General features: G+C 36.3%; 1 long non-coding RNA gene across 1 annotated transcript in view; it reads right to left on the bottom strand.

The window, feature by feature from the left end:
• LOC141386313 (uncharacterized) overlaps window positions 1-27864 on the bottom strand; it is a 147674-nt gene extending 119810 nt beyond the window's left edge. Inside the window, exons 1-2 of the long non-coding RNA XR_015493859.1 lie at window positions 27750-27864; window positions 26642-26743 (exon numbers count right to left, since the gene is read on the bottom strand). This is a non-coding gene — a long non-coding RNA (uncharacterized LOC141386313). The remainder of the gene's footprint in view (window positions 1-26641; window positions 26744-27749) is intronic.
• Window positions 27865-27897: the final 33 nt, after the last annotated feature.

Here is a 27897-nt window from a genome sequence, read left to right as displayed (position 1 = left end):
CATTGTTTAATTTAAACAACATGCACATGATCAACAACCCTATATATATTTAAATAGTAACCGAAACAATATGATGCTGCAAAGTTCCTCTTAATTTGTAAAATAAATGAATTAATTAAATATGTTTGCCTCACAGCAAGAGGGTTGCTGCATGGTTTCAGTTCCAGCTAGATGAGACAATTAAAACAATTGACATGTAATTGGTGGTTAATTCTGTTGTGGTGACCCATGATAAAGCAGGAATGAAGTCGAAGGAAAATAAGTGAGTGATATAGAGTTGAAGTTAGAATTATTAGTCCACATGTCTATTTTGCCCAATTTCAGATTTCTCAATTACGTTACATCTCTAAACATAATACTTTTATAACTCATTTCTAATAATGATTTCTTTTATCTTTGCCATGATGACAGTTTATAATATTTTACAAGATATTTTTCAAGATACTAGTATTCAAATTAAAGTGGAATTTAATGACTTAAAGTTAACTAGACAAGTTAGGATAATTAGGCAAGTCATTTTATAACAATGTTTTTTTTTCTGTAGACAATTGAAAAAAAATGCTTGAGGTGGATAATAATATTGACCTAAAACATTGTGCTGCGATAAACATTATTTGGAAAATATTTAAAAAAGAAAAAATATATAATTTTAAATTAGGGTTAATCATTTCGACTTGTATATACATTGCTCAGCATAAATGAGTACACCCCTCACAGATCTTTCTTTTAAAGTATTATTTTGTATAGGATGCTTAACAATTGTAATGAGTTGGGTGGTGACAACAAAGGTTGGATCCAAATGCAGATTGTTTAGGATGGTCATACAGGCAAGGTTCAAAACAAGGACAGACGGTTGCATGAAGGTATTCCACAAGAGTAATCAGTAAACAGTTGAAGGATTAAGGCAGGTGACAAAACAAACCTAAACAATGATACAAACAAGGGTCAAAACATGCCAGGAAATGCTTTGAAGGAAATAAGACTCAGCACAGATATTAGTGTGTGTGATGTAAGCATGGGCATGGGTAGATAACCTTAAATAAAATTATCACGGATTCACAGTTTTACGGCATTGTGATTACTGCTCTAATATGCTCTTTTTAAATGTATGTGTATAAAATAATATATGAACACAATATATTTTATTTTGAGAAACTTTAATATTTTGGAGCAGTAAACATGTCAGGCTAAATAATTCAAATTAATCATTGACGGGTGTGTGTAATCAGAAGGCGAACTGAAACAGGTGTGTGACTGAAGAGGATGATGGTAGTTGTAGTTCTGTAGAATGACAGGGATTGTTCTTTAGCTGCCGGCAAGGGCAACACTGGTCATCATAACAATAATATATTTGTGCAGACAGTGTGAGATTAGTCAGCACCAAAGCCAAAACTGAACTAATCCAACAAAAACTTAAGATACCCAAAACCAAATTAAATTTTTTTTATTGATTTTATAATTAATAGAAACATAAAAAAACAAGAAAGAAAAAAAAAAGAAATGGTTGTAATTATTTTGGTAAACACTTGTTTGGATTTAAATGTTGTATCTATTTATTTCTAAAGATGTTAGATGACCAAACTCCTATTTTAATGAATATAACTGTTTAATAAAGCTGTTTTGTTTAAATGCATCAAATAGTATTGTCTATTTTCTCTAAGAAATTAATGAAAATAATTATTTTCATAAGGGGTGTATATTTTCTTTCTAATGTGTAATAGTTTGATACAGTTTATACTGTACATAGGTTTTTTTTCAGTTTGATGGGAAAATCTGAAGATCATCCACCCTTTTGACAGATTACGCTGTCACTGGTCACCTTTACTGATTGTCATTTAGTAAAGTGCTTATAGTAATATAAGATTTAGTTCTGTTAGACAACAAGCAAAATACAAAATAAATAAATACATAAATAACATCTGCCATTTACCCTTAACCTCCTTTTGTTCCAAGCTTGTCTGAGTTACTTTAATCTGTTGAAACATAGTTTGAAGAATCATGTCTGAAACTGGTAGCCCATATATATATTTATATATTTTTTCCAAACTATGGATAGAAAGTCTACCAGTTACCAACATTCTTCAAAATATATATATATATATATATATATATATATATATATATATATATATATATATATATATATATATATATTTGTTAAACAGAAAAAAAAGAAACTCATTAAAAAACAGATACTTCAAATTAATCAAACATTTCAAATGTGTAAAAAGTTAAAGAGTCCACTCAGCATCAAGGTGAGAGACTTTTCTGTTGGAGGTCTTAACATTTCCTTTGATTTAGTCACATCAGCCTTAATCAATTAGTCAGCAAAGGGTTGGAGAGGCGACTGTCTAAATTGATATTTCAAGTCAGGACCGATATGCTGTATCCAACAAGGAAAAGTATTTCACTGCAGCATCCAGACGCTCAATAAGGTCTTGAAAGGTTAATTCGAGCTTTTCCTAGTTTTTGCTCATTCTGATCCTAATGATCAGAAGTTTTTTGGCTTTTGTTGGTAGTGAAGTTTTGGATTTGATGTGATTTATTGAAGCGTGTGGTAACATTTCTTTCATCTCGTTTTTGTCACTATTTTCTCTTTCTTTTTTCTCTGCCTGTGTGCATCTAAGTGTATCAAATTAGATTGCCAACTAAGAACACCGGCAGCATGTTAAACTACTTTTAGCTGCCACAGCATATATTTTGTAGCAACACATCCCAGCTGAGTTGATGTGCAATTGGGAAAGTTTCCTAAATGTGGCATACGTTTAAAGCAAACCTTCTTCTTGGATTTAGCATTTAGGGAATTTAAAAATGGTGATTTATTTCGTTCTGAGTGAGAGTATGTGTTTCAGTGTAGCATGCTCACAAGCAAACTAGCGTAATGTATCCATTGAGAATAACTGCAGGTGTGATTTACTGGCTGGCTAATTTTACTAGCTAATAACTAGCTCCTAGGGGACAAAAAATGGTCTTCCTCAACAGTGGAAAGAAAGGAAGAAAATGCTGAATCATCCAGTGAGTCACATTTGTTGTTGCTTTTGACTCAATGAGGACATCACATAAGTCACTAGTTAGCTGTTATACTACTGTATTTCCACAATTGTCTAAATTATTTAATCCCAATAATCAATGCAATTTACTAAGGCAATTTACCTTTAAAGGGCCATGAAACCCCCTCGTTTCAGCAGGGTGTTTTCACACCTCTACTTTGGAAAAAGCCAGAAAAGTGGGCGTGTCCAGCTCTGTTTAGGGGGGAGTGTCGGAGGAAGAAAAGAGGCACGGTGTGGGAGTGTCTATTTGGGCACGCGACTGTGTTTACATGGGCATCTGTAGTCGAATTATTTGCCAAATTATTAAATGGTGGACTTTAACTGTCTTTCATTCAGAGAATTCATTCATGTCTCTCGCGACAAACAAAATATTTGATTCGAGGAACTGCTGTAAGCGTGTATTTTTCATGCAATGTTTGATACACACGGCCGAATGAGAGAAAAAAAAACTCAGCATTTCCCGGAAACTTAGATGCACACGGCAGGTAGCGTCAGAAAGCCGCGTATGCTATTCCGGTCACAAAACGCTAACATGTTTACACTCTGTGCAATAGTTTGCTCGATACGAACAAACTGAATAAACAAAGAGCACTGCTCGCTCACTTACCAAATCTGTAGAGACAGGACAATCACCAGCAACTAGAGCCGCGTCTTTATTAAGAGGAGAGTAAAAGCGAATCCGGATCTCAGCGTTTGCAGATGAGAACAGCTCTCAGGTAAACAATGTTCCTCCTTAGACACGTAAGTTATTGTTGTCGCGCGTTGCGTACACTGTTAATCCACACGTGAGTCTGAGCTCTCACAGAGAGAAAATGAAAACAAAACTTAACTGCAGCAAACTCTAAAAACAACACTTCACGCTTGTTTTGCCAACACAACGTGGCGTCTTTGTCGTCTAAACACTGTGACAGTAATGAATATTAATGAAGTTGCACAATAGAGCGCGCTGTTTGGTTTGAACCAAGCCTTACTCATGCATTAATGCAACACACTGTAAGACGTAATTAGACACACTCTGGCACAGACTATTATGTCATGGCCGTGACGCAGCTTCAAAAATTCGTTTCATACCGGAAGTATACGTATTTGCTTGAAATAACGCAAAAACAACCAATTTACACTTTTTAGTGAAATATAGGTGTCCTAATAGTGTTTGTAGCTGTGTGGGACACATATACAACTGTCAACAGCTCAAAAAATGTGTTTTGGTGTTTCGTGACCCTTTAAGGTGCGCGTGCTCCTGTTTCAGGAGGCATGGCTCTGGACGGCAGGGGAGGGACTGTGATTCAGAGGTTTATGCTAAGCTGTTAGCATTGTGGAAGATCACCTACTGCACCTTTAATCTTTTAATGATTTCAGCTTACGCTGAATGCATTAATGTAGGCTATACATTTAGTGACAGAAAACACCTTTAATAACCCACAAATGAATAACCAACACCTTCTGAGAAACCCCATCACATCCCGAATAACCTACCACAACTTCTTCCATCATTGTATTTTACAGATAGGCCGAAATGCTTTCATACTTGATGTGAGAGGCAATCTCTCTGCTATCTTACAAATTTAGGATTATTCTACAAGTTAAAAAAATATATATATTAATCCGTGGGTCATGTATGTTCCGATCTGAGGGTTGAGATCTCTTTGTCATTAGCATAAACAACCCTGAGAGAGAAGCAGACGATATGATGACAAATAAGTAGACGTTTGTAGTTCAGCCTTGTATTATATATTATACCCATTAACTCAGCAATATTTTCCGCTCTCCATTTTTTTAAACACTATTTTGTCTGACAGAGTCTTAAATAAATAAATCAGCTAAACTGTAGTAAGGCATTATATTTATGTGTATGAGTTAAGAAAATATTCTCTCAGCCTCAAATGTAGTGAATTCAGTTGCTACTGGTTACTAACATCCCAGAAATCTCAATGGGTTTGGCTTCAGAGCTGCGTGTTGTATAAGGTATCTGATGACAAGGACAGAATAAAAGCATGCGTAAGCCTATCTTTCAACATATCAAATCACATATTTACACACTGGGAGAATTGTTGTTTTACAGCAATACAGCTTTATACCACTGGGTGTTCTTTTTATTTATTCTCACTATGTGCAGCTTGTTTCTTTTTAAGTGTGAAAAAAGGAGTTCTATTACAAATGTCTTTTAAATGCCGCACACTGTGATGTGTATCAGTGCCTCAGAGCAACTGACATAGATCCCCATGGCCCACTGTAGTTATGAATCCAGTCAGGCTGAGAGGCATCAGATTGTGTCTGGGAAGATTTGTTCATCTTACGTGACTCTGGCTGTATGGCATCATCTCTGTCTCGACGGAAATTGCAAAGGTGAGGGATGCTGACTGTACCTGCAAGCTAATGTGCTGTAAGTGTAGCCAGAAACCCAATAAACTGCTGCCTGAAGACCCGCTTTAGACAGATATGCAGTTTAAAGAAGGACTATTGTAATAATGCTGTTTGTTCATCTATCACAATTATGTCAACCATAAGAGCTGGGAAAATACTTTTAAAGCATTAAATGGGAGCGTTCTGCTCATTTTTCTACAATGGTTGTATTGCCAAGCCACGTTGTTTATAAAATACTCACAAATCATTTAAAACAATGGGTGTTTAAAATATAATTTAAAGACACTTAATAGAAACATTATGAACAAAATTATATAACAATTGTTAGTTGGGAATATTATGCTATGACAAAACTGACACCTGATATCTCAGTTGTCAATAAAGTTCTAACATAAAATGTTGTTGTAAATTTTGTCTCTGGATGTTTGTATAAACAAAAAATGCTGTATACACTCACCGGCCACTTTATTAGGTACACCTGTCCAACTAAAAGTTATAATCAGTCAATCACATGGCAGCAACTTAATGCATTTAGGCATGTAGACATGATCAAGACGATCTGAGCATCAGAATGGGGAAGAAAGGCGATTTAAGTGACTTTAAATGTGGCATGGTTGTTGGTGTCAGACGGGCTAGTCTGAGTATTTTAGAAACTACCAATTTACTGGGATTTCCACACACAACCATCTCTAGGGTTTAAAGAGAATGGTCCGAAAAAGAGAAAATATCCAGTGAGTTCTGTGGGGTTAAATGCCTTATTGATGTCAGAGGTCAGAGGCGATGGCTAAACTGGTTCTAGCAGATAGAAAGGGAACAGTAACTAAAATAACCACTCGTTACAACCGAGGTATGCAAAGAGCATCTCTGAATGCACAACATGTCGAACCTTGAGGCGCATGGGCTATAACAGCAGAAGACCATACCGGGTGCCACTCCTGTAAGCTAAGAACAGGAAACTGAGACTATACTTTGCCTGGCTGAATAAGTTCACCAAAATAAAACAGTAGAAGATTGGAAAATGTTGCCTTGTCTGATAAGTCTCGATTTCTGATGCTACATTCGGATGGTAGGGTCAGAATTTGCTGTCAACAATATGAAAGCATGGATACATCCTGCTTTGTATCAATGGTTCAGGCTGGTGGGGGTGGTGTAATGGTGTGGGGAATATTTTCTTGGCACACCTTGGGCCCATTAGTACCAATTAAGCATTGTGTCAATGCCATAGCCTGCCTGAATATTGTTTCTGACCATGTCAATCCCTTTATGACCACAGTTTACCCTTCGTCTGATGGCTACTTCTAGCAGTATTAGGCACCATGTCAAAAAGCAAGAATCATCTCAGACTGGTTTCTTCAACATGACAATGAGTTCACTATACTCAAATCGCCTACACAATCACCAGAGTCAGTAGAGTACCTTTGGGATGTGGTGTAACAGGAGATTCACATCATGGATGCTATCATGTCAATATGGACCAAAATGGAGGAATTTTTCCAGTAACTTGTTAAATCTATGCCATGAACAAGTTAAGGCAGTTCTGAAGGCAAAAGGGGATCCAACCTGGTACTAGTAAGGTGTACCTAATAAAGAGGCCGGTGAGTGTATATTCTTAAAGTAAAGTAGACATTGGGCTTTTTCCTAATATAAAAGTTGTATCTGAGAACATTCTGCTAATGTTGTTCAGAATGTCTGAATAACCAACATAAAATAATACTTTTGTAGCTTAATGGGAACACTAAGCAAACCATAAAAGTGTTTATGTTGTTCTGAATGCTTGAATAAACATCATTAGGTTATCTCTGTAACCTAATGACAATCTTAAACCAAATGTCCAGAATGTAAAACACAAATGCGAAGAAGAAAAAAAAGTGAACATCACGTGAACCCTGATAAAACTTATAATTTTTTATTTGCAATGTTTTACAGTATTTAATATATTATCAACATTTACATGTAATATCCAAAGTACTCCTCTGTAAATAATGGTTGCCATTATTTTAACAATGTTTTTTGCACATTTAGCTGGTGTAGTTTGAACGTTTATAACTTACTGGCAACATTAGCAATGAATCTTTAAAATAAAGGTTTTAGCTGGAAATATGCTAAGATTGTTTTTTCTTCTTCAGAATATTCATTCATTCATTCATTTTTTCGGCTTAGTCCCTTTATTAATCCGGGGTCGCCACAGCGGAATGAACTTACCTAGCACGTTTTTACGCAGCGGATGCCTTTCCAGACACAACCCATCTCTGGGAAACATCCACACACACACACACAAACACACTCATACACTACGGACAATTTAGCCTACCCAATTCACCTGTACCGCATGTCTTTGGACTGTCTTTGACTTACAAAAAACCGGAGCACCCGGAGGAAACCCACGCAAATGCAGTGAGAACAAGCAAACTCCACACAGAAACGCCAACTGAGCCGAGGTTCAAACCATCGACCCAGACCCAGCGACCTTCTTGCTGTGAGGCTACAGCACTACCTACTGCGCCACTGCATCGCCTATATATATATACTGAAGAAGTAGGCGATGCAGTATATATATATATATATATATATATATATATATTTTTCTTTAACATTCTCAGAATATGTACTATTAGGTAAGTATTATTAGAACAAAAAGTGTAAGTAACATTCAATAAAAGTTCAGAATATCTGAATAATCTTCATTTACTCAATGGAAATTTCTAACCAAACATACGTTTAATATAAATGCATTAAATTGGGTCAATTCAGCTAATGTTTTTAAAAAAAAATTAAAAATTATATAAACAAACTAAAAAAAAAAAAAAAACATGGAAGATTGGAAAAGCCTTTTGTATATTTTTTAATTACTTTTGGAAATTGTATTTTTATAACTTTCTGAGAATGTTAGGGAAAAGGTCTTTGTAAATACAATTGCAAGCTGGAAAGATTCTTTTAATATTTGTTTTTACAATATCTGTGCAGTAGTGATGCGTGGATGGTGGTTATATCCACGGGTAATAACTGCTGCAGATAATTCGTGGGTCAGGCAGGTCGGTTAATAATAAAATAATGATTAATTGCGGGTGGGTCGTAATTATTAATGATTTTTACTTTGTATTTTTTTAAACACATTCTTTAAAATGCGAATGTGCTTTTAATGCATTTTTCATCAGGCAAATGGGCACGCTAATTAAAAAAATAAATATGCACGTGGTGGAGGTCCATTTGTTAAAGCAGAAATGGAGGTGAAACAAATCCAAGAGAAACTTTGAAAAGGAGAATTAATAATAAAAAAAAAGGTAGGAAGGAAAGAAAACTGCCATGTGGGAGCATTTTAGCGAAGTGGTTAGTGAGGATGAATCAAGTGATGGCTATGTAACATGCAATGGCTGTGAAGCGCTGTATGTACAGTATATGAAAGCCACAAGACCGGTCCCTCAAATATGAAACATCATGTGTGTGCTAAATTGAAAGCATAACATGGCTGGTGTTTAGGCTGAAGTGACACTGTTTTTGTTATCTTTTTTACTGTAAAAAACTTTTGTTTTTATAAATATATGTTCATTTAAAACAGTTTACGATTATTTTACTATCAGAAATGCACATATTAGCTTACTGAATCTGCTGTTAATAACGAATGATCCATGCTGACCTATCATCATGCTTAAAACAAAGAATTAAATGTGACGATCGGGTGTAGGTCGGGTGCGCATATACAGTTGAAGTCATAATTTTTAGCCCCCTGAATTAATCACCACCCTGCTTAATTTTTTCCCCAATTTCTGTTTGACAGAGAAGATTTTTTCCAACACATTTCTAAACATAATAGTTTTAATAACTCATTTCTAATAACTGATTTATTTTATCTGTGCCATGATTACAGTAAATAATATTTCACTAGATATTTAGGTTAACTAGGCAGAATATGGTAATTAGGTGAGTTATTGTACAATGATGTTTTGTTCTGTAGACTATTTGAAAAAACTAGCTTAAAGGGGCTAATAATTTTGTCACTAAAATGGTTTTTAAAAAATGAAAAACTGCCTTTTTTCTAGCTGAAATAAAACAAGTAAGACTTTCTCCAGAAGGAAAAAATATTATCAGACATACTGTGAAAATTTCCTTGCTCTGTTAAACATCATTTAGAAAATGTTTAAAAAAGAAAAAAAAATCAAAGGGGGGCTAATAATTCTGACTGCAACTGTATATATTGGATATTGGATATTTATTGGATTCATGCCGTGGATTCGGGTGACATTTCAGCTGATCTGCCCATCTCTACTCTGCAGTATCACCAATTTTCCTCAAACATTAAGAAATAATATTTGAGCGTTCACAAAACTTTGACAAAGTTGTTAGCTGATAGGACATACTGTAAGCTACACCTTTGCTACTGATGATGTATATGGATTTGGACATAGGTAAGTTAGAGTTGGTCTCCTATTGATTGGTTTAGTGTCCTCTCCAGCAGCAGAAGCAGAGAGCATTGCTGAGATCTACAGTACAGTAACACTGGACCTGCTTGTCTTATCAGAACCAAAATGCATGTTACTGTAGCTGTGGGCTGAAGACAGCTTTGTGAAATTACAAGACACAGGCCAGACAGTTCAGTGTAGGAACCAATTTAAGTTTCTATTTCCCCCCTTTTGTTTGTCTCTATGTTTGGGCAAAATAGTGTGTGAAGTGTTCATGTAGTGCTGGTGCAGCTGTGCTGGTTGATGAGTCAGCATTAACCAAGCTTCATGACTGGCTTGGGAGCCAATTTTGTGAGGACAGACTAAACACTCTGATGGACATTCTCCTGAGATACAGCATAGCCCTCAAATGACTTCAAAGATCACGCCATTAGATTCAACTATACTTTAGTTGGCAAGATTTTATTTTTAGATAATTGGTTATGTGAAGATTACAAAAACCTTTAGGTGTATTTAATCACATACGTGTTTTTCAAAAATTGTTTCTGTAGGTTAGTTCAACTTGACACTGTACTTGGTTACCGGTGCTATTGTTGAAAACAACCCAGGCTCATTGAAATTACATGCCTCGGCCTACACTTTTGTAAACCTGGAATATGGTGATCAGAGTACGTTTCAGGTGCACGTTTCATATGACAAATACACGAAAGAGCACAATACAATTTTGCAATTCTGAACTATGTTTTATATATTTCTTTATACAATCTTTTTGTGAAGAAATGTTTACATGTTTCAACCCTTTAACTGCCTGCTCTACCAAATGGTTGATCACGTTTTGACATGTTTAAAGCCATTTAAAAATGTGTTTAAGGCTGTTTAAAATAATGGTTTACACTACACAGCATTGTTGGTTTGCAAAAAAAAAAAAAATATATATATATATATATATATATATATATATATATATATATATATATATATATATATATATATATTCTAATATACAAATTATGGTGTTTTACCATAAACCAGCATATCAACCGTCTGGTACAGGCTTGTATTTTAGTAATTATGGGATGTGTTTTTCATGAGATGTGTTTTTTCAAACAAAAAAAATGCATTGAGTGTGTTAACTAGTGACATTAGGAAATGCAATCCAAAAAATGTTCTTGGTGGGGCAGTTAAAAGGTTAACATGTTAAACCTTTGTTTCAAGGTTGTAATCATTCTTATTGATCACATTCAAATGTAGTGGTGATATGAATATGAAATAAAGTGATTGTAAAGAGTTTTGCTATGAAGCCTCATCAAATAATGATACAAACCTTTTTCACTGATTATTGCTGTTGAAAATAATCAATTACTTGATCAAAACCTGTTTGTGGTTGGCCAAACTGAACAGGCATTTCCAGAGCAAGATTCTTGAAACTTTCACGTGTGTACTTTTCATTTCCAATTGAGTAGATTAAATATTAGGCTAATATCTTAATGTTGCTTATATGTATCTTTTAAACTCATGCCCTTAAACACTACCTTTTCAAATCTTTTGCTGTAATATTTAGCAGCTTCCACATGTTTTTTTTTTCCAGTGGTTTAGACAGCATATATAAGCAAAAAGCACATTTAACCCTTTCACATTCACATTTTTTTTTGGAGAGGACGGTGGAGATTACAGGCAGGATAGCATTGGGAGCAGAGAAAGAGGGAAAGATTGGCAAAGGACCTTGAGCCGGGAATCAAACTTGGGTCTCCTTAAGCATCTCAGTGCAATGCATTCACACACCTAACCACTAGTCTATTGGCACCAACTGATGGCTTTAAATTTTCCATGGAGACGTCTCACGATTATAACGTGACACACCACAGCCAAATTATTTATGCTTAAGTCATTTTCTCCTTCTTTTTCCCTTTTTCTTCAAACATCACCAAACTTTCTAATGTATTTTGCTCAAATGTGTATTTTGTCATTTAAACAGATTAATAGTAAACAGATTATTTGATCTATGATTAGAGATGGGTGCCAACATGTTAAATGGCTGCTGAATTCACAACATAAATCAAATTCTCACTAAATACATGAAAGCAAGTGGCTGTTTTACTGGGAAAAGATTACTGCAAATTGTTAAGTAGCCTTGCAGTTTGTATCGGTTTACATCTTTTTTTTTTTTTTATTGTGATTTTAGAACACAAGACATACAAGAGCAATAACATAACATTAAATTAACATCTAAATAAATAAAACAGAAAAATAAAAATTACAAAAAAATTACAAATATTCAAAGAGAAGATTCAAGGCTTTAAGATAATTAAGAGTTCTTTTTGATTTGGTATTTTTTGTTTCTTTTATAGTACTCAGGTAATAACCTATTTTTATTTTTAAGAGAGTAAAATATGTTTTTTTCACTGCCCATTTTCATTTATTAATAAAATAATTTTCACATACAATGAGCAAATTAACAATATACCAAATTTTGAAATCAACTATATTCTCATAAAAAATAAAACATCTTTTTTTTTAATTCCAATTGAATAAAATAAAAAAGAAAAATACTCTCATTACAGAAGACACATTTTAAATCAACATCTTTACAAAAAAATGCAATTATCTGTTTTACAAAATAAATAAAATAAATCATTTTAAATGATAAATCTCTAATTTTATTTGTTATACAAAAACATCTGGAGGAACACTGACAATCCGGCAAATCATTCTAAGATAAATATTATTACATTGATTGTTATTTTTATATTTATACCTTCCAATTTAAAACTAAAATCTAAATTTGTATTTTGATCTATATTATTTTCAAATAATTTCTTAAGCTCTGAGGGAACACCATTACTACCATAATTTTTGACAGTTATATAAAGGGAACATTTTAGAAGCTCTAACAGTTTGCATCTTATGTGAATAAAAGTTTTGATTATGTTTAAAAATTAAACCTAGACATCAGAGTCTATTTTACAAATCCCAAATTTTAATTTTCGCTAATATTCATATTTAATATTCATATTCATATTCGCTAATACTCATATTTAAATGTGCCACGTCATATGCGTCTTTCTCTGGCTCGATGCCAGAAATCGGGAAAACAGGTTTGAATTTAGCAGCTGATCATGACAGACTGAATGCTCTAATCTCACCTGTCTGATTAATCACTCCAGGAACTAGCCTAGACAGATCACACCAGTGTGATCAAATGCTTCAAAGGGTTAATGAGGTGTTACATCAACAATTTTCAGTCCGTCAGTCCTATTACTAACAGATTATCTGGCTTGTCTTCTTAGGTAAGTTTGTAAGTATGCACTGTGGTTTATAGCAATTTAGTATTTGACATTTAATAGACACAAGTTCTGAATGTCAAACTTGGATGAAAGTGAAAGAGATGTTCAACCTTTAATTTAGAAGTACCTATTTATAATATCCTTTGACAAGCTGTCATCCTCTGCCTTCCATAGTAGCCTTACGTAGTGTTTTTTTTTTTTCACACCCAAGCTGTCCGGCCAACAGAGCAGTGTTTGTGGAAGTCCACAGGAGGCCAAGCTCATAAAACCAGCCCGTGTGCGAAAGCTGGCCATTTAAAACACATGGCATTTCTCTCCTGCTGTGACACTGATTGGAACAGAGCAGGCAGATTAATCAAGAGAACGCTGGCATTTGGCCGAGGACATCGCCACAATCGTGAAGGAAATGTGGCGTTGGCTTCCATCAATCCGGAGAGAGCGGCGGGATGAAAGACAGAGTGATGAAAGCCTGGCTATAATCACTGTTATTTTACTCTTGAGCTCCTGCAATATTAATCGTATTATACCTTGATGCAAACGATACCAGCATGAAGGAGATCGTCTTAGACTTCGAGATGTGGCTTAAGAGAAAAACACCAGGATTTAGAGAGTGTCCAGTTTATGGATGAGCTGTCCTCAATATGAACTCTACCCTCTGCCAGTGTTTGATTTGCTTCTGTCTATATTAGGAAGCTTTTCCATTTCTTCACTTTTTTTCATTATCCTTCCAGGTTTCTGCTTGCGTAGTTATTTCTTGTTTTTTTTTGCTACCTTCAATATTATCATCATTTTCTTTTCTTCATCCCCGTTCCCTACGGGCTTTATGCAGTAATGGAGCATGCAGTCTCTCACATTATTTCTCTCTTTCTCAACACACACATACACAAACAAACTAAATAACACACTGTCAGGAGGAGCGTGAATCCAGGTAGGGAGTTTGAGTTGTTAAAGAGGCAGATGGAGGAGAAGGAAGACAGACAGATTCGGGACACGCATGTCAGCTGAGAAACAGACCGGCCTGAGGATTGACACTGAGATCTTACAGTTGATCGTTCATCATTCTCAATGTGTGAAAAGAAAATTACATTTTCCTTCATGATTTGAAACAAGAGTACTTTGTACATTCTGTACATTTATTAAGTTCAGGTTTGCCAGTCAGGACAGCTAAACGTTCTCTAACGTTCTCGACAGCTAAGTTTTTTCTCTTATTTAATATCAAACAATGCACTAAATTCATTTTCCTTCAGCTTAATCCATTATTTCTCAGAGGTCACCACAGCCGAATGAACCGCCAACTTTTCTGGCACATGATTTTTACGCAGCGGATACCCTTCCAGCTGCAACCCAGTACTAGTAAACACCTATACACAGACACACACACACACACACACATATACACTCTGGCCAATTTAGCTCATCCAATTCACCCATAGCGCATGACTTTGGACTTGTGGGGAAACTGGAGCACCTAAAGGAAACCCTCACGAACACGGGGCGAACATGCAAACTCCACACAGATATGCCAACTGGCCCAGCCAGGATTCGAATCAGTGACCAGCTTGCTGTGAGGCGAGCCACTACTGAGCCACTGTGCCACTCTTATGCAGTATTATTCATTCATTCATTCATTTTCTTGTTGGCTTAGTCCTTTTATTAATCCGGGGTCGTCACAGCGGAATGAACCGCCAACTTACCCAGCAAGTTTTTACGCAGCGGATATCCTTCCAGCCGCAACCCATCTCTGGGAAACATCCACACACACATTCACACAAACACTCATACAGTACACTACAGACAATTTAGCCTACCCAATTCACCTGTACCGCATGTCTTTGGACTGTGGGGGAAACTGGAGAACCCGGAGAAAACCCACGCGAAGGCAGGGAGAACATGCAAACTCCACACAGAAATGCCAACTGAGCCGAGGTTCCTGCAGTATTATTAATAGTATATTAATATTATATCAATATAACTTACACCAAACTGGGAGCACCATGTCACTCATTCTACATTACCTGCGGGATGTTTTTTGCCTCATGGGAATGTTCTGCTCTGGTTGAATTTTATTTAACTTGCACAGAAGATTCGATTGAGACGAATTCTGTGCATTCATGTCAAACAGGTTGCCTGACTGGTGCCTCCTTTGCATAGAATTGATGTAATACTCATGCAAATGTTTTGGTTTAAAATTAGCATTTGCTTTCCATTCAACATGAATAAACATTAACTCTTTCTTCACCACTGACAAGATATCTTACTAATTAGCAAAATGTATAGCTCTGGGTTTAGAAAGTTCTCAAAATATAATTTTAATATTTTAAGGAAAATGAAAGTGTAGGTTATATAGGTGGCTGTTAAATGCAGAGCTTCTCGATAAAAAAGGGTGAAAAAACACCAGCAACATCTGAAAGAGATCAAACCTCAGCCAGGTAATGAAACTCAAAAGTAATATAACGCATTACTTTCAATAAAAAGTAACGCAATTGCTTACTTTTTGGGGAGGTAACTTAATATTGTAATGCACTATACCTTCAAAAGTAACTTTCCTTAACACTGATTATGCATATAATATATTTGGAGGGGGGAATGCATTTTTTCGTTTTTGTAGAATATATAAAAAATACATTTATTTAACCTATTTAAATTTAAGTGGAAATAAAACATGAACATGAAGATAGAATGAAATACCTTTTTTGTTTAAAAGCAGAGGCTTTTATTTTAAGAGGCATGGTTATTTTGATATATATTATCTGACTAAAACTTATCATATCATACTGATTCCTATTTGAATATGAATCTGACCATTTCTTCAACACTTATCAGTATTTTAATCTAAAACTATATTTTCAAACTGTATTTAACCACATTTCACAGGAAAAGGAGGTGATGAAGTTTGAGTTTTTTTAATGGCTGTGCTTTAAAGTTAAATTACAATCTTATTTCAATCAATTCATTATATAATAATCAACTACTGTAAGATTAACCATGACTGGTTTAAATGTTTTAAAATGATTAACAGTTGAAAACATTCATTTTGAAAATTAATCAGAACATAGTAAAATGTAATCAGGTACAATAATGTGATTGACGTAGTCATACTACTTGTTACAGATTAAATAAGGAAAATTGTAATCTGTTACATTAGCCTTCTTACGACTGTAGGTGTTGTCAATTATCAATCCTACTCAGCACTTGCGTTTTAACAAAAACACTGAAAAAAAAAGACAACCAAACACAATTTTCCATCCATATCGTACTGTATGCTACAATGTCACCCTTTATTTTAACTGTACTTTAAAAATCAATACTAACTAATTAGGAAATCAAATATCACAAGTCACGTAAAAGATTACAAAGATTTTTCTGGCTCATCTGTAAGCAAATAATCCACAGTGATTGTAAATGAGCGAATTATAAAAAGTGTTTCCTAAACCACACAAGATAACGCCTATGAAGAAGCAGCTAGTCTCAAAGCATTTGAGTAAGGGGTTTCTGCAACATATCTGCTGACCAAGAACACAGTTCATCTGGGAGCGGAGCGCACAGTGTGAATTTTAATTATGGATGACTATAAATTCAGATTTCTGAGCAGCAGCAGTGGGGCAGTATCAAAAAACAATCAACATATGCACTGTATAAGCACTGCGAGAAACACACAAAACAAATTCTAGTTACATGGATTTTACAGGCTCATTTATCAATGTCCTACTGTCAAATACAATAGCTGCTTGTAAGTCCCTGGGCGGTAATATTTACTATAATTAAACTTTAGGAGATAAACAGTCTGCAAACCAGCAAAAAGTCTTGTTCTACATAGAAGAGCTTCTCTGTTTGCCTTTGGTTTAGCCAGTAAACATAAAGGTATATATTACGAAATAAATATTCAAACCATAAATATGAAGATTGAAATAATTTAACTTTTAGGGATGATTTTATTTCTTCACATTCAATTTCGATTTTCAATTTATTTCATTATACATTTATCAATTTTAAAGCAATTAAATGTACACTAAACGGCCACTTTATTAGGTACACTTGCTTATTAACGCAAATGTCTAATCAGAGCATCTAACCGGGCATCAGAATGGGAAAGAAAGGTGATTTAAGCGACTTTGAATGTGGCATGGTTGTTGGTGCCAGACAGGTTGGTCTGAGTATTTCAAAAACTGCTGATCTACTGGGATTTTCAAGTCCAACCATCTCTAGGGTTTACATACAATGGTTTGATAAAAAGAGAAAATATCCAGTGAGTGACAGTTCTGTGGCCACAAATGCCTTGTTGATGTCAGAGGTCAGAGAAGAATGAACAGACTGGTTCCAGCAGATAGAAAGGCAACAGTAACTCAAATAACCACTCGTTACAACTGAAGTATGCAGAAGGGCACTTGTCACCTAAGAACAGAAGACTGAGGCTACAATTCACACAGGCTCACCAAAATTGGACAATAGAAGATTGGAAAAACATTGCTTGATCTGATGAGTCTCCATTTCTGTTGCGACATTTGGATAGTAGGGTCAAAATTTGGCATCAACAGCATGAAAACATGGATCCATCCTGCCTTGTATCAACAGTTCAGACTCCTGATGGTGGTGTAATGGTGTGGAGGATATTTCTTAGCACACTTGGGGCCATTAGTACCAATTGAGTATCGAGTCAACACCCTTTATGACCACAGTGTACCCATTTTCTGATGGCTGCTTCCAGCAGAATAACGTGCCATGTCATAGTGCCGTGCCGTGCCAAATCATCTCAGACAGGTTTATTGAACATGACAATGAGTTCTCTGTACTCAAATGGCCTCCACAGTGACCAATCTTAATCCAATAGAGCACCTTTTGGTTATGGTGGAATGGGAGATTCGCATCATGGATGTGTAGCCGACAAATCTGCAGCAACTGCGTGATGCTATCATGTCAATATGGACCAAAATCGCTTAGGAATATTTCCAGTACCTTGTTGAATCTATGCCACAAGGATTAAGGCAGTTCTGAAGGCAAAGGGGGTCCAACCCAGTACTAGTAAGGTGTACCTAATAAAGTGGCCAGTGAGTGTATACAGTTTGAACACAGATTCTACTGATATTTCTTGAAAGGAAGAGTGAACATCAGATTACAAATGGTGAATTAATGACAATAAATTAAAAGCCACAAGCCAGTACATTAAACTATTTTTATTTTAGATGCACATGGGTACATTTAAACAGAACCCATCTCTCTAATTTTAATGAGTAGTGAGAAAATATAACATAGAATGCAAAAAACAATTAATCAGTCAGGGGTGTGATTACATTTGCCCAGCCCTACTGCAAAAATAAAAATAAAAATCTTTGCAAATGAACAATTAATATAGTTTAGAATTCATATTTAAAGTAATTTGTTTTATTATATATTAAACATCCACTTAATTATATAGTAACCCTAGTCAGCATGTCACTTCAAGGCCTTCACCCACTTTATCTTCAGCGTCAACGCTTGACAGAGGGCATGTCTGAAGTTGAGGCTGACGTGATCGTCATAGCAGAATCAGCCAATGAAATTAGTTCGCAATCGATTACTGTCGGAGCTGGTGTATTTGCATAAAGTGACTGAATAAAGTGATTGGCTGATGCATACATTGGCACTTGAAAAGATGACTTCCCAAAAATTCCCAACTTCTGCAGCGAGCTACACCACTGAAGTGGTGCCAACGGCTCCACAATGCAGTTCAGCAACATCTGACGTCACCCATTCAAAATGAAAGGGAAACTTGACACTAACACGCCGTTTGAATGTGGCATAAGACCGAAGGGCTTTACTCTGCCAAAACAACCACCTGGATGCATTTTATGCCACGTTTTACATGGCTATACTTGCCACAAACAAATAAAAAATTAGGATGCTTTCACACCTGTAGATCTATTGTTTTGTGGATTAAAATTGTTACAATGTTTATTTTTCTTCTTGGTGTGGTTCGCTTTCATAAACAGCCTAAAATAGTTCAAATAAGTCAAGTAAAGTAGGGCAAGTAAACTCTCCTCATATTGGTCAGAGTTTCAGGGTTTATTTTTCAAACTCCCACAAATTCCGCTCGTCTGACTGTGTGTTTTAATTTATGATACCGACAAACATCGTCACCCAATATAAATCAGACGGGGAAGACTTTGATTCATACTGAATCAATCAATCTATTAAAAAAATGTTGGCAAGAATTTTGCATTACAGCCCTAAATTATAGAGAGAAATAACAGATCAACGGAGACTGCAGTCAGATCATGAAGCAGATCAATGTTGATCTTTCTTTTGAGGTGTCACTGCAGAAATATATGGAAAATTATCAGATGGTAATTTTAGTCAATTGTCCTAACGGATAAGCAACACTCAGTAATATTTCAGCATGCTTCACTTTCGCATTCGACATGAAATGCACATTTACTGGTAGGAACCACATTCTGCCCTACTCATATTTCTCTCTTCATATAGCCATATATATGGCTATTACATAACCATAATACACTGTTATATAGCCTGGTTCATTGGATCATTTTGCTCTCACTACAATTTATCCACTCCAAAGTTAATTTCAATTGAGCCGAGACCACCTCATTCAGGCGATCTTGGACCGATTGTTTTGGCGCGGAACCGAGTGCAATTGCGGGATTCACATATGCCAAATGAACCACGCTGAGTAAATAAAACAGGTTCTGAAACAAATGCCTGGGTGTAAAAGCACCCTTAGCAATTACCCAAAACATTGTTCTGAGCCATAATAATTTATTTATTCTTAAATTAAAGGCAAAGCTGACATAAACCAAACTATTTGTTTCAGCGGTTGTTATCTCAGAATAACACAACTTGGAATTTCACAACTGACCAGTCAGAATCAAGGATTCCAGACAGCCAGGAAAATAATAATAATAATAATAATAGTAATAATAATAATAATAATAATAAGCAACTGTATGTATCCCATTTTGTTCATGGCATTTACAATCCCATATATTCTTGTTTCATTAGACTACAATTACATAAGCATTGTATCAAACCAAATATTGCGTCATAAATCAAGCATCATGTCCAGTCAGAATCATCATCCCTCACATGGATTGGACAGGTTAGGCCGCGGCAGCAGTTGTAATAAGTGTGATATTTCTGTATGAGGCTCTGCAGTCAAGGTGACTCTGGGACTTGCTCTCAGCAGAGAGTCCGCAAGTAATGAATAATCACACACCATCAGCATGTGGAGACACACACCTGTTTTAATAATCTCTTGCCTTCGCTCTCACACACATACACTCATTTTAAGATAACAGTAACTGCTCGGCTGTCTCGGCGTATCTCCCTTGCAAAGCTTTTGACGGAGCACATTTATTACCTGTCTTTTATTCCTTCCACAAAGCCTTCAACATCAACCATGAATAATAACTGCCAGCACAAGCTTGTTGATGTGTCGCAACTGATGTGTGACACTCGGCACGCATCTATTCTTGCCTTGAAAGATGGCCCATATTTTATCATCAGCGTTATGAGAGAGAAGAGAGCCCACACTTGGCGCTCAGTGTCAGGCAGGCTGAATTAAGAGTTTATTTTGTCTTTTAAATGTCACAGACTTGGACTGGGCTTTATCGTCTTTGGGGAGGAAATGGATTGAGTGGGGAAAGCTGCAAACGTAATTGGCTATAAAATTAGGCTGCTTATCAAAGACAGGAATCCAATGGCATCGACAATTTTTGATGAATTATAAAACATAAATAGGGCACAACAGTGAGATTTCTTTTTTCTGGTGTCCTAGTTTTTGGTCAGGAAGTTGACCTGCCAAGATTTTGACTGATTCCAACAGATACTGAGGGGATTCTGACTAATATGTTAAATGTTTGCTTTAAAATGTTCTGCCTCAAAGGTTTAATGGTGCTCATTAACATCAAAATAACAAGTTGACCAATTAAATTCAAGAATAGCCTAACATGTACAGCATGCAGCTCAAAAGATTGGTGAAATATTGTGAGGTAAGATGTACAGTAAGTGGCTAAATAATTAATACCTGACTTTATGTATAAGTATATAAAGTATGTATGTTAACCTGGCCCACAGATCCAGCAATAACTAAGAGTACATTTTTGAAAAGTGAGATGTATACATCACAAAAAAAGCTGAATAAATATGCTTTTCATTGATATACATGAAAGATAGGACAATATTTGGCAGAGATGCGTAACTACTTGAATATCTGGAATCTGATGCTGATTCAAATTAAAGTGGTGGTCCACATTGTATTTTAAAAGCTTGGTTGTATTTATGGGGTGCCAAGCAATGTGTGGTCATGCTTCATTTGTAAAAAAAAAAAAAAAAAACACGTTATTTTTCTTATATCTTACTTTGATTATATAAGGCTACTCAGCTAACTTGGGAATGACTGTCATATTTTCTAGTTCCTCAAAAGGGTAAGGGGAAGGGCTAAGAGGTAGAATTGGGATTGAGCCATAATGTGCTCCAGGTCTCCATGTCACGCCTCTACAAGCAAGCGCTTTTGCGCTGTGTAAACAGTAGCTGTTAGCCATATCAGAGTGTGCCTTAATCAGACAGTAAATGAAGAGCACACAGCTGAATCTCAGGCCTGCTCTCTAAAATAAAATCTAATAAAATAAAAGTTGCTTCACATATATTCAGAATAAGCATTTATACGCAATATGAGAAGTCCCATATCTTTCATATTTATCAGTTTGACTGATAAATATGAATTTGTAGCTAAATTGTTAGCGAAACAGCATTTCCCGTTGTTTACAAGACTATCACACCACCTTTAAAAATGGTTTATATTTATAAACAGCAAAATACCTTACTTAAAAAAAAACTACATCAAAAACAACAATTCTATGAATTAATGAATGTTAAATATTTAGAACAATCTGAAGGAAAACTAGCCTGAAACTGTCCCTAGGTATCTTTACATGACAAACATTTTATGTGAAAACATTTTATGCCAATTTGGGGACCCAAAAACCCAACTTTTTCAAAAAGTTCAATGGGTTATATGCACAGCTATTGTTTTTCAACCAATGATAAACTTACGGTGAATATTAAATGTGACTATTTTCAATGTCATATGGTTCCTTTTACAGCATAGATTGTGTAATGTAATTAAATACATTCAGTGAAATAGACTAAGGGTGCTTTCACACTTCAATTGCCTGGACCGAACTCAAGTTTGATTGTCCCCGCTTGTCAATATCTCGGCTGGTTTGTGTTCATGCTGTTTTTTTCCTTCTGAACCATGCTACATTTGCGTCATCGGGCTGCTGTTGTGTGCACGGTTGTTGCTAGGTGATGACCATGAAAAAAAAAACGCCAAAATGGAAAGACATCCGCACATCGCGGCCAATTTGCTTTTGCTGAATCTTGCTTTTGGACATACAAAAAGCAACTTATGTCTATCTGCAGCAAAATTATTATAAATGTTCAGAATATTTTTGGTGGAGACAAGCAGACATTATCACTGTGTTTGCCCTGGCTCAGTCCCACTTGTCACCGAGGTACAATACGTGATACACAGACACACACACACACACACACACACACACAAACAAATGAACGTTATAAAAATGATAATTTAATACTGTTGGTGGTTCATTTCCATTATTTGGTACAATTGCATTTATACCAGAAGTGAACCTGACCAGAGTTCACGCGAATCATACCCCAGACCACCTCTTTCAGGCGCATTTGGGTACAGTTCACGGGTGTGCACTCGAGTTCAGAAGACAGCATCTACACTAGCTAAACATACCAAACTCTGACATTAAACAAACCCGGGTGAAGACCAAATGTTTAAGTGTGAAAGCAACCTTAAGCATTCAGTTGTTAAAGCGTAAAATGAGATGAAAACCGTGTAACCGATAGCGCCATCAGGATTAGCAGGCGAGCGCAGAAATTCTATTAAAAACAATTATAATTTAAAGACATGGTGGGGAAAAATGGAATTTAATGCACCGCTTTTTGTCCGGTATGAGACCCACTTTATATTTTATATCTATCAGGTAGTGAAGATCAGTGAATTTAAAGAAATCAAACCTTAAACATGGCAATTTTATAATGGAAAGACTATTAATCACTGGAAATGCTGAAGCTGGCTGACTGAAATTAGAAGTCTGTGTGCATGCATGTACCCTACTGTTTAAAATTATATAATGATCAACTCATCATCAAGCACATGCGTATCACATATCTGATCTTCACAGATATTATTAGCCAGCCTCCATTCCATAAACATTATTTTTCAACATATACATATTAATGTGCCTTCACTGAAGTTAAAATGGCACATTAAACATCAAAGCGCAGCTGAAGACCACGCTACACTACTATTGGCACGGCATTGACAGAAAACAGCCTCGTACGAAACATAGCATGTCACTTCAAGGCCTGGCAATTAGAATACAAATGAACCCAGGATGAGGCAGAGGGGGAATAGATCAGCACTAATGGCTGAAGAAAAAGATCGATGCTTGGGCTGCTTTCCTCTGGGTGGATGGAGCGAGAACTGGACTCTTTCCATGGAAGAAAGGCTCACCAAGAGGAGAACATTACTCAAACCAAGCCCAAACTTTATGTCACCGATGATGCACAAAGTGTGTGTATGTGTGTGTTTGTATTTTCTCCTTCCCCTGACAGGAGAGTGATGAAGACAGACTAGCGCACAGGTTCATGAATGACCTTCATAAATATGTAAGCATCATCCCATGAGCCCAAGAGACTAGGGGACAACATCAAAGATCCAAAAGACCAACAGCATGAGGCGGTGGAGCCAACATCTGTCACAAGATAATGCAACTAAATTCAGAGAGAGGGTTCTCTGGCTGCAATATTTTTGCTGTGTGTGTGTGTGTGTGTGTGTGTGTGTGTGTGTGTGTATATATATATATATATATATATATATATATATATATATATATATATATATATATACAGTAATATGGTTGCATTATCACAGTGTACTTTAAGCTTGTTATTACAAGTTAAACTTGCAAGGTGATTGCACAGTAAATGAATGTAAATGAGTTTGTTTTGCATTTGTGTATGTGCATTAGGTTGCTTTTTTCCAGGGACAGTCCTGTATTTTACTGCACCGACTTATATATTATTCTTTTTTTAAATAATTATTTATCCCGTATTTTACTTTTTTCTAAAATTATCAAAATTACTGGGTGGCATGAGTATTGGTCACATTAAAAAACACTAATTGAACATTCAAGAGTTCACACTTAGCTAATGATTTGTTTTAAAGCTAGTTTGGCATGCTGTCAAGGGAGAGAGCCCTGAGCTCATAAGATCCTCAAGCCTGGGGCTCCCTCCCATTCTCGCAAGGCAAGAGGGGAGTTTGAGGTCAGGTAGATAGTAGTTGCTCGTTAAAGAACCCATATTATACATGAAATAGGGTCATATTTTGGTTGTAAGGGTCTCCAACAACAGTCTAATATGGATGCAAGGACAAAAAACACTTTCATTATCTTGTAATCTGCATTTATTTTTACCTAATTATCCCAGCGACTCCCATATGAATCGTTCAGTGATTCATTTGTTCCCAAACCCCTTCTTAGTGTGAAGCTAATCTGCGCTGATTGGACCGATGACAGCCTGTTGTGATTGGTCAATACTGACTGCCTTCAGCACGAGACAGAGTGAAATGCCCAGCAGCTAATCAACAATATAAAAGTAGTCACACTCACACACACACACACACACACACACACACACACACACACACACACACACACACACACACATAACCCTCCTCCTTGGACCACAACGCGTGTGCGCACACACACACATTACCCTCCTCCTTGGACAACACCGCGCACGCGCACACACACACACACACACACACACACACACACACTACCCTCCTTCACTGAGGTCCGTAAACAAAGCGGCATGCGTCATTTTGGAAGCTAGAGTAAACGAGGCAACAACTTTAATCGCACGTACTTACACTTGAGAAATGGAGGAAGAAACCGATCCAGGTTCTGACATAGTCCATAAGTACTCTTTACTGATCCTTCCTTTAACAAACTGCCGATGAAGTATTCTTTGTAGCATGTAGTTTCCAGAGGCACTAAAGCTGCTCAAGGCTGGGCTAATGCTGAGGTTTCATCTTTGGGTAGAGACTCAATAATATCCATCTGCACATTGTGACTTCATTTGACCGGCGTGTTTTGTTTTTGTGTGTGTGTGTGTGTGTGTGTGTGTGTGTGTGTGTGTGCGTGCATGCGTGTGTGCATGTGTGTGTGTGTGTGTGTGTGACTTTTTCTGTGTCAGAGGGCGGGGCCGCAGGTTTCAAATCTCCCGAGTTTGCGCGCGTAACTACTTGGATTCGTTGTCACATCACAGCGAAACACCTAATGACTCGTTATCAAGACGACTCATTTGAAGCACTGTGAGTCGACTCTTTTATAGATGAATCAACAGTTTTAAACACTGTACACTTACAGATTTAAGCCTTAGCTGGATATTTCACTTCACTTAGAGCTGTGTTACACACTATATGGAAGGGCATTTTCAAAAACCCATAATATGGGTAGTTCTTGGTAGAAGCATGTCTATGGTGTTGATTTAAGTTAGTCAATAAACTTAGGTTGCATGTTTTTGGACGGTGGGAGGAAACCAGGGAACCCAGGAAAAACCCACGTGAGCACAGGGAGAACGTGCAAACTCCGCACAGAAACGTTAGCTGGTTTGGTAAAGACTGGAACCAGAGATGTTCTTGCTGTGTGGCAACAGTGCTAAGCACTGGGCCACCGTGCCACCCATCTAGGAAGGAGGAGGAGAAGGAGTGGAAGGGGGGGATTCCTCAAAACGAAGATAGCTGTGATACGTAATCTAGGGTACTTATAGCAGCTTAGGAATCGTCTGATTGGTGCATTGTAAATTGGATAAGGCGGGTCCAGTCACATGCAATAATAAGCACGTGATCCTCTCAAAATTAGTTTTTGAATAAACTTCACTTAGAAGATACAGTATGTTGAAACAAACAGTACAAATTTCTGAAATGTATCAATGTACCTCATCTATATACCCACTAATAACAGCTCTGGTTAACATGTGCACTGTATAGACTATATACAATATAAATGTGCAACTTTTATATATTATTTACAACATTTGACACACTAGTTAACATTTAACACTGGGTAATGCTCAGGAAGAGATCCCACCATATGTCACACAGTGTGTCAGCTCTGGGAAATCTAATTTTTGTGGTTTGTGGTCTTGAATGCCCTGTAATATACAGTACATCGATTGATGCTTGTTTATAAGGAGTCACCTTACTAGACCACTGGGTGTCACCATTTTCAGATAAGCAATATTTAGTGCCACTACCTGTGCAAAGCCTAAGAGGAAATGAAATCTATTATGTCAGTACTTCTTTCCTGAAGCAATACTAATACCAAGGTTGTTTTCAAAAATGTAGTGTGACAAAACATATTTGGAGACAAAAAAAATACAGTTTTGCCCCAACTTACTCCATTAACCCCTTAATTTAACTATCAAAAATGAATACAGTTAATTTACTCACCCTCAGGCCATCAGCGATGAAAAGGTTCTTTAGTAGAATATTTAAGAAGTATTTAGCTGAAGCCGTGGTCATAGGTGATGCTTAAAATTCTAGTCAATGGCACTTTAAGAGAGAGAAAAAAAACAAGAAAAAAAAGACAAAACTAAATTAAAACCGGTGGCTGATACATTGAGGTATTTCATTTATTCATTCATCTTTCTTCAGCTTAGTCCCTTTATTTATCAGGGGTCACCAGAGCGGAATGAACCGCCAACTTATCCGACATATGTTTTACGCAGTGGATGCCCTTCCAGCTGCAACCCAGCACTGGGAAACACTCAATGTGATGACTAGTGCTCAAATTTCAACATGATTTGACAGATTCCTATCCATCTTTTTATTCGGACCCATGATGCTTGCATGACTTATAGGAGTAACTTCCATTAAACTAAACAATCATTGACAAGTTAATAAAAAAATAATAATAAATAAATAAAAAAACAATTGGGTAAATTAAAGTGTAATTATTCTTCTTTGAGTTCATACATCGAAAAGCAACTCATTAGAAGAATTGAAAAATTTTTTTAGCAGACCAAAAAAACATACAATTTAAATGAGATGATAGGCTATAAAGGTCATGTTAAAATCAATTTGTCAGGTTTAAATCAACCAAATTGTTGTATCATGTTTGAATTACTTGCAGTTTATGTAACCTTTATTTGAACATTTTATAGTTTTGTTGAGATTCCCCAAGCCAAAAACGCAACACATAACTGAATGCAGTCACGTGCTAAAAAGGGTGATTAACTATATGACATATCTAGATAAACATAACTAAATAAAACTGGGCAAACACGTTTTAAGTTAAAATGTGTTAACTTAAGTCACTTTGAAATATTCTTCGGAAAAGCAGTTAACATTTAAGTTTTAAATTCACCATTGCTTGCTAAATGACAATTTCAAAGCCAGCCTGTGAACAATGATAAACACTGGGTTTCCGGTTTTACAGCAATCAAACCAGGTAACGCTATACGATTTCCAGGTAGGCTAGGTGTCGTGCAGCGAAAATGCGACGCACAATGAACGAATGTTGTTTGTGTTTTTCATTAGGCGTCATTTAGCGTCAGACCTTTGGACTAGAAGCTTCTTATCGCTGCAGGTGTCCCGCTGGAGAGGACCGACGAGGTCACGCGCGCGCACACACATTCCAGCTAAACTACACGCTCCGCGATCAGAGTAGCAATGAGAGAAAAGACCACACCTCCGAGCGGAGGGCA

Source organism: Danio rerio, chromosome 6 (genome assembly GCF_052040795.2).
Source record: "Danio rerio strain M-AB ecotype USA chromosome 6, GRCz13ab, whole genome shotgun sequence".
Taxonomy (NCBI): Eukaryota; Metazoa; Chordata; class Actinopteri; order Cypriniformes; family Danionidae; genus Danio; species Danio rerio.
The sequence above is the reverse complement of the archived record's forward strand: the minus strand, read 5'-3'. Positions and strand labels throughout refer to the sequence as shown.